We start from the raw sequence: 7538 nt of genomic DNA, 5'->3' as shown, positions 1-7538 counted from the left end.
TAGAAATGTTAGAAGTGCTCACAAATCATCAGACAAGTATCAGCCATTCTCTAGTCCCGTCCTGTGGTAAAGAAGAGGGGATGGCAGCTGGCGATTTTGTGTGACTACAGGCACTCCACAATTAGAGTCTTGGACAAGTTTCCTATACCCGTCATCACGAAGGGCTCTTAGATGGAATGAGCGGGACTGTGATTTTTAGCAAGATAGACTTGAAGTCAGGTACCATCAGATCCGGATGAAGAGGGCAGGATTGTCCGAAGACGTCTTTAGAACTCATGACGACCATATAGTGTGTTATTGGTAAATATCCTTTTTGGGAGATGCGTCACCAACGCTCCAGCGAACTTTCCAGCCCTGAATGAATTAGGGTATTTCAAAGCGCTTATCTCAGACGGTTTGTGTTAGTGTTCTGAATAGAATATTCTAATGGTACAGGTAGGACGGAGGAGGAGCCACTTAAAAAAGTGTTTAAGGTACTGCAGGAGCCCAGGTTGAGGGCTGAATTAAAGAATGTTGCTTGCACAAACTAGTGTAGAGTACTTTTGGGACATTGTTTCAAAAGAAGGGGTGCAGCAGATCAGTCCCCAAAATTGTGAAGCAATGCTAATAGGTGGCCCAGTACCTTAACCATAACCTGAAGGAGCTGAGGGGATTCCTAGGACTGACAGGTTTACAGAGTTTGTTGAAATCAAGGGTGCAAGGGTTCGGAGAGTACCTTAATGGTACGCCGCTTTACTGAGCAGTCTGATGAAGACGGTTTCCAAGCTATGGGGGAGGCAGCGGCCACAAGCAATTGAAATTGAAGGCACGATGAGTACGGTGCTGGTCTTAGCTTTGCTCCGTAGATTCACTTCAGACCATTACATGTGTTGTGGAGATCTGTATGCTTATCGGGTAAGGATCTTAGTGAGGCATGTCTGATGTCACATAGAAGTCGAGTGAGGCCTAATTCCTATTTTGCAACAGGTATTGACTGCTAGAAGGCCCCAGCTGAATCAGTTTATGAGAGAGAGTTAATGGCATCGTGATTGGCCATCCAGAGGTGGGACCCTAGCTGCTGGGAGACAGTTTTCATTATTAGATCCAGAATGGATAGAGGGAAGGCTCTGAACAATCCTTGTTTGGAGATCAAGAGGATGGTTATGACGAGAGGAGCATCAAAGGTGCGACTGTACAAGTGTTTAGGAGGTGATGATTTTGAAATCCAGTATAGGCCAGGGTGGACGAACATAGGCGGCATAGATCCCTGTGCCAATGTATGGGAGAGCTGCGATACAAGTGGCCAACTATCTACCGATCCTTCATTTGATGCTTCGACTTAGTGGAACAGAGCGCTCATACAATGCAAGTACAGAAAGAATTCTTAACAACGAGTGAAGATTTTGGGATGTGAGTAATGCCAGATAAATACTAAAAAAAGAGGAGTAGTCAACCCCAGGGTACTCATTGAGGAGACAGAAACTTGCCAATCTGTAATTTCCCAAAGAAGATTTGTGCATGCACCGCGGATCCTCGACTTCCACATCACCAAATAATATCTTCCAAGAATTCATGGAAGCACTGTAGTTGGGGACACTCAGGGAGTTTGCAAAACGACCTACAGGAGATTGGCGGCCGGCTTATCTGGAAGGGGATGCATAGGAATGATGATAGAAGGAGTGTAGTGGTTGCGAAAGAAAGTGTGAAATCTTAGAGGATTAAATATCTGGCAATGTCGCCAAGGGGACTACTACAGCCGTGGCAATTAACCAGGACAAGTATGGGAGGAGATTATCCATGGACTCATAAGATGGGCTGCCCCGTTCAGACGGACTCCAGTGGAATCTTGGTGGTGGTAAGATAGATTTGAGCAAGTACGACTCATTTCAAATTCCTCTCCTCCGCAACACTAATACATGTACTAGATGACAGGTAGCTTTCAGACATTCATCAGGGTGGTGGCCTCAGTATTGCATGGGATGCCAGACCAATCGTGTCAGCAGAGATATAGGTGGATTCCTTAGTCATTTATTTTGGAGGTGACATTGTTCAAAGTTTGGCAGGGACAATTCTAAAAAAGCTAGCACCGCGCTAACCACTACACAGACTAAGATAGCACAAACGGAGTGACGTGGTCTTAAAGGAAAGCCTGTTAGACACTGGAAGGCTTTGATGAAACTCTAGCTTGCAAAATTTGTGAGACGCCTCAATGCTGTGGCTTAGTGGCTTCATGGAGACGGATACGAGTTAAAACATCCGTTTTCATTCGCGCACAGATGACTTCCATTCCAAAGTGTTGTACGGAAGGGACCCTCCTCACTTGTGCATTTTGGGAGTAGTAATATCTCGTCGTCTTCCAGTAAAGGAGTACCTTGGAGAGAGGGATAAAGTACCTGAAGAATTGAGAAGAGACACTTTAACTGAGGGCCTCAAAAGATTATGTAAGCGACAAGGCGGGACGGAAACATAGAGAGGACATTCCAGTTCGTAGTAGGGGGAAAAGGTGGTATTTGAAGCTCAGGACCGTACTAGACAGAAGACAGTCGCCAACAGAGAGAATGAGAAAGCTGGCTCCATGACGCAGTACTTGGGCTTGATGAAGTGTTGGAGAAAGCATAGGAGCATACTTGCATATCAGACTGAAGTACCGAGACTCGGGAAACATCCAGTCTCAGTATCAGCAAGCATATCGAAGAAGGCCATGCCAGTCGATTGAATGAATCACAACCAAGCCTGCTCGAGGTATGCAGTGAAGCACGCATCGTGAGGCAATTAGAGTGGCCCGCCTGATGCTACAAGTGAACTGCTGACCCACGATTTAGAGTGGGTTGGAACCTTCTAGTCCTGAGGGGGTCCAGAAGAAGAGAGAACTAAGGAAGTGTGATCCAGTGGAATGAAACTCCCAGACTACGATGCCACGTTGGAGCCAGTGAGCGAGAGGAAATGAATACATCAATTCTCTGAGTTTTCAACCTTGAGGACATCAGGATCTTGAGGAGTCTTCTGGGAGGTGTATAGCGAGGGTGGAGGGTCGGAAGGTATTGTTAGGCGACAAGAGTGAACCGGCCAGCCGGTTGCAGCAAATTTATAAGAAGGCGGAGGTATTTCCGCCTCCTCTCACTTGGCAGGCCCGACAAGTGCGGCCTCCACTGCCTAGCATCATTTGAAAATTGCGAGATAGGGAAGGGGGGCTAGGCATCTAGGAGGGAAAAATCCTCATTAGGAAATTTATTGTATTAAGAAGGATGAGGGAGATTAGATTTTTGTTTTGATTTGATTGCAATTAGGGTTTTCTTGGAGGCTTGGGCTCTAGAACGAATTTAGATGGGAGAGTGCGTTTTTTTTTTTTTTTAATTCCATCCCTCACTTCTTCGAATAAGAGGATCCTTGTATCTTTGTAGTTTTACGTATGCCATCTACTAGTAAAATTACAAGTGTGATTTCTCCCTCCGGGCTTTGTGTTTCTCTGCTCAGATTTCCCTATTTTCCGACTTCTGTTTTGCTGTTTTTCTAGTGTGTGAAGCATGCAGTTTGCATTGAGATTCTGCCTGTAGAAAGCGAATAGGAATACTGCGCAGAATCAAGTAACTCCTATACTTTGATCAGTGCTCATTGCGTTGTTTAATAAATATCACAGTTTTGTTTACTAATACTGCTTGCATAAAAGAAAAATGTAAGCAACACGTAACATAATGAGTTTTTTCGAAATTATCAACTAAGAAAATAATATAGATAAATCATATATATCTCATAAGTGTAAACTCAATTATTCAAGAGTGTATATTGGTGGTACTGCATACCTGAATACTGTTGTAGACATACTCCAATAATTTGAATACTTAATTGTCTTTTTCCCTTCAATTAAGTCAAACACAACTGTACATGCCTAGAATTGACAACATTTGATTTTTAAATTAAATTTTACATTTCTTACGTCTATAATGATTTATCTCCTCAAATCCGACATCTTGCATTTTTTTTAATTACTTTGAAACCTTCCCTACGTATATACTAGTTGAATCCTAACACAACTGAGTATAATCTTTGTTGGGTCCTGGAGTATTCACGACTGTAGAGAAATATAAAGTTTAACGTCTTAGATTTGTATGAAGATCCATCACGCAATTAAATAAGAAAGAGGGTGAAACATTATAAGAGACACCAAGATTTTTATGTCGAAAACCCCTGAAAAGGGGGAAAACCCACAGGGCATAGCCCAGTTTGAATGAATCCACTAATATTTGCAGTTGATTACAAATAAGACCCTTCATTGGGAGGAAGGCCTTAGCTTGATATAACAAATATACATCATATAGAGTACATTACATGGTAGGAATACAAAAAATCACTATTGGCATGTTCGTTTGGTTAGAAAGACCCTAATCTAGTGATGGAGGTCGAAAGGATTGTAATCGGTGGACGACGTAAGTCGGAAGAACTGTAGTAGGCAAGCAATGGAGGTTATAATGATCGTTGTCTGATGACGGAGGTCGGAAGGATGAAGTCATGTAAAAGTCCAGCGATGGACATAAGTCGAACGTCAGATAGAAGTCCAATGAATGTCTGACATTGGGCAGAAGTCTGATGGAATTCCGATGATGGGCAAAGGTCCAACGTCCGACAAGAATTCGATGACAGACAGAAGTCCAACATGAGGTAGGAATCCGGTGATGGGCGAAAGTCTGGTTTCAGATAGGAATCCGGCGACGGGTGAAAGGCTGGTGTTGGGTAAAAGTCTATCGACAGAAAGAAGTCTGGTGTAGGATAAAAGTCTGGTGAAAGTTCGTTGACGCACAGAAATCTCGACGTTAGGTAGAAGTCTAGCATCAGGTAGAAATCCAACAACGAGCGGAGGTCCGACGTCGAATAGAATTCTGACGTTAGTTGGCGGTCAGGCATAACTCCGGCGTCAGATGTCATTCGGGCAGAACTCTGGCATTGGTAGGCTGCCTGGTGGAAGTCCGGTGGTGGTCGAGGAAGAGTCTGGTGACAAGAGAGCTCTCTTTCTTCTCTTCCTTTTTTTCTTCCTTCTATGCTCTTCTCTTCTAGCTTCTTGCTTGGGCTCGGATTGAGTTTGGCGATCTTGGCCTTGATTGATTCATCTCGTCAAACTGCTCGATTCGACTATAAGCATGTCACTTTTGGAAACCGTTTGGTAATCCAAATTATGGTTTGAACCTTCCAAATGTAATTTGGGTCTTTGATTTGGACTCATTTGGGCTCGGATTGAGTCCAATTTGGTGTTGTTTGGTTCGTATTTTCGAGACGTTCAATTCGACTATAAGTTTGTTGAAATCAGAGTTCAGATGATTCCATATTTAATTTTTGAAGTTTCCAACTTGACTTTGCCCAAGATCGTGCCCGATCAAGATTAATTTTTTGACGAACTATCAATCACTTAAAAATCTACCAATAATTAAAAACCTATATTTAAACCAACATTCTTAAGCTCTTTTCTTTTTTCATTTCCTCTCTTAATTTCTCCTCTCTTTTTCCTTATTCCCGAGAAACACTGCCTTCTCTAATTAGTGAACGGTCTAGTAATTATACTTTAATTATATCAATGCACCTCCAAGTGGATTGTTAAATGAACTTTTAACTAAATAATAAAATAAGTAATTACTTTTATCAGTAATTTAACTATTAACGCAATTGTATTAATTGAAATGAACCAGTGATAAAATATTTAAATAAAAAAAAAAATAAATAAATTAAAAACTAATATTACATATAGTTTAAGTTAAAATTTACCAATAAATTTTCGGTTTTACATATATAACCTGGAAGGATCCGACAAATTAGACAATCAGAAAAGATTTTAATCAAGTGTGTAATTGAGTCGAGTAGACTCATAACTTAGAGTCCCGACTCAATAAATTACTCGTGAGTCAAGCTCCATGTGCTAATAAGTCAAAGCTTTAATTTCCTAGACTCAACTCATTAACTCGTGACCAGCTAGAAGGCATCTGCGCAACGAATGGCAGGTTGAATATTTTTTTATGTTTATTTGATGTAAAAATAAAGCAAAGTAAAGTATTAAGTATTTGAAACTCACTATTAAGGGCATCCCAACCAAAATTCCATTTTCACTCCAAAATACAGTGAAACCAAAAAATGTCATGTTCGTTTTATCTCCTATCGAACGCCATTTTGCTGCTTAACCGTCGCTTTTCTTTCGCGCCTTTCTTCCAAACCTGTTCGGTAGAGATAAAAAAATGGCACACATGAACAGTGCCACGCCAATATTGGTGTCGCACTGTTCATCCGCAATTAAATGGCGTCAAAAATGACGATCGGTTGGAGCAAAGCGAGAACGGCAAACAAGTGTTTGCCGTTCGGTTGGAGATGCCCTAATGTATTGGTGGTGAATTTCAAACATGTTGGAATCGGTCGAGCTCTAAGTACATGTTGTTGTCTCTCTCACATGTGAAGAAAGTGTGAAACAGATTCTGTCTCTCGCAAAACCCAGGGACCCTTCAGTGTTGTTCGTCTCTCATGAAATTCAAGCGGGAAATCGGAAGCCTCCTGCAGTGGAATTTTATTGCGTCTTCCCACCTGACGTAGAGATACGTCCTCCCACCTGCAGTGAGGCTCAAGAGACCTAGGTCGTTCACCATTTTTCGAAACTCCGCACGCTGGTAATTATATGGCAGTTCCAAACTTGTCACCTGTGCATTCTTAGGATCATCATTAACAAAAGGAAATAGTTTTTTTTAAGAGATATGGTCATTCATTCTATTACTTTGCTAGCTGCTAGAATGTTAATCAATGATGAAATTGGGCACTTTTGCCAAATTCTTCCAGTATATTTAAAGTAGTGAACTAGGTCACCACTTATTGAAACAGGTATTTAGCTGAACATAGAAAGATTTCCATGCAAGATTTCTCTAAACAGTGAAATTATTTCTAGTTCAACAAGTTGATAGTGAAATTCTTTAACAAGGAATCAAATGCCATTTCAATCAATTTTGAAAGAAATAAGTATTTTTATTTTGTGCCATGGTCTTTTATGATTACATTTGTATTTGCTAGGGCTGCAAGCGAACCAAGCATTCGACGAGCTTCGGTTCGATTAAAGCTCGTTTGTGATCGTTTAATTAACTAAACAAACAAACTTGAACATTATTTTAAATACTCAATTCTTATATAAACAAACTTGAACCCTAATGTGTTCGGCTCATTTAAGTTCGCGAACAATATCGTTTAAAGCTCGTGAACAAGCTCGACATTAAGCTCGATAAGAAGCTCGAAAAAACCCTGATTCGTGTTCGATTTTGAACTCGTGAATAAGCTCAATAAGAATCCTTCCATTCAGTCTCTAGATTTCCTAGTGAGAGAAAGTCTGAGTTTCTAGTGAGAGAAAGTCTGAGATTCCGGTGATCTTTTTTCAAATTTTTGCTTTCCCGGCAAATCGCGGCTGGTTTGTTTGGCTGGTTTGACGCCGTCTCGCCGGAGGAGCGAGAGGACGGCAATGGAGGGAAGAAGATCAACACCTTCTGAGGCCTGGGCGAATATCAGAAGGGGTTCTAATGCTCCGGTTAGATCTTCTTCAGAAGTTT

The sequence above is a fragment of the Dendrobium catenatum genome, unplaced genomic scaffold (genome assembly GCF_001605985.2).
Source record: "Dendrobium catenatum unplaced genomic scaffold, ASM160598v2 fragScaff_scaffold_598, whole genome shotgun sequence".
In the NCBI taxonomy this organism is placed as follows: Eukaryota; Viridiplantae; Streptophyta; class Magnoliopsida; order Asparagales; family Orchidaceae; genus Dendrobium; species Dendrobium catenatum.
The sequence above is the reverse complement of the archived record's forward strand: the minus strand, read 5'-3'. Positions refer to the sequence as shown.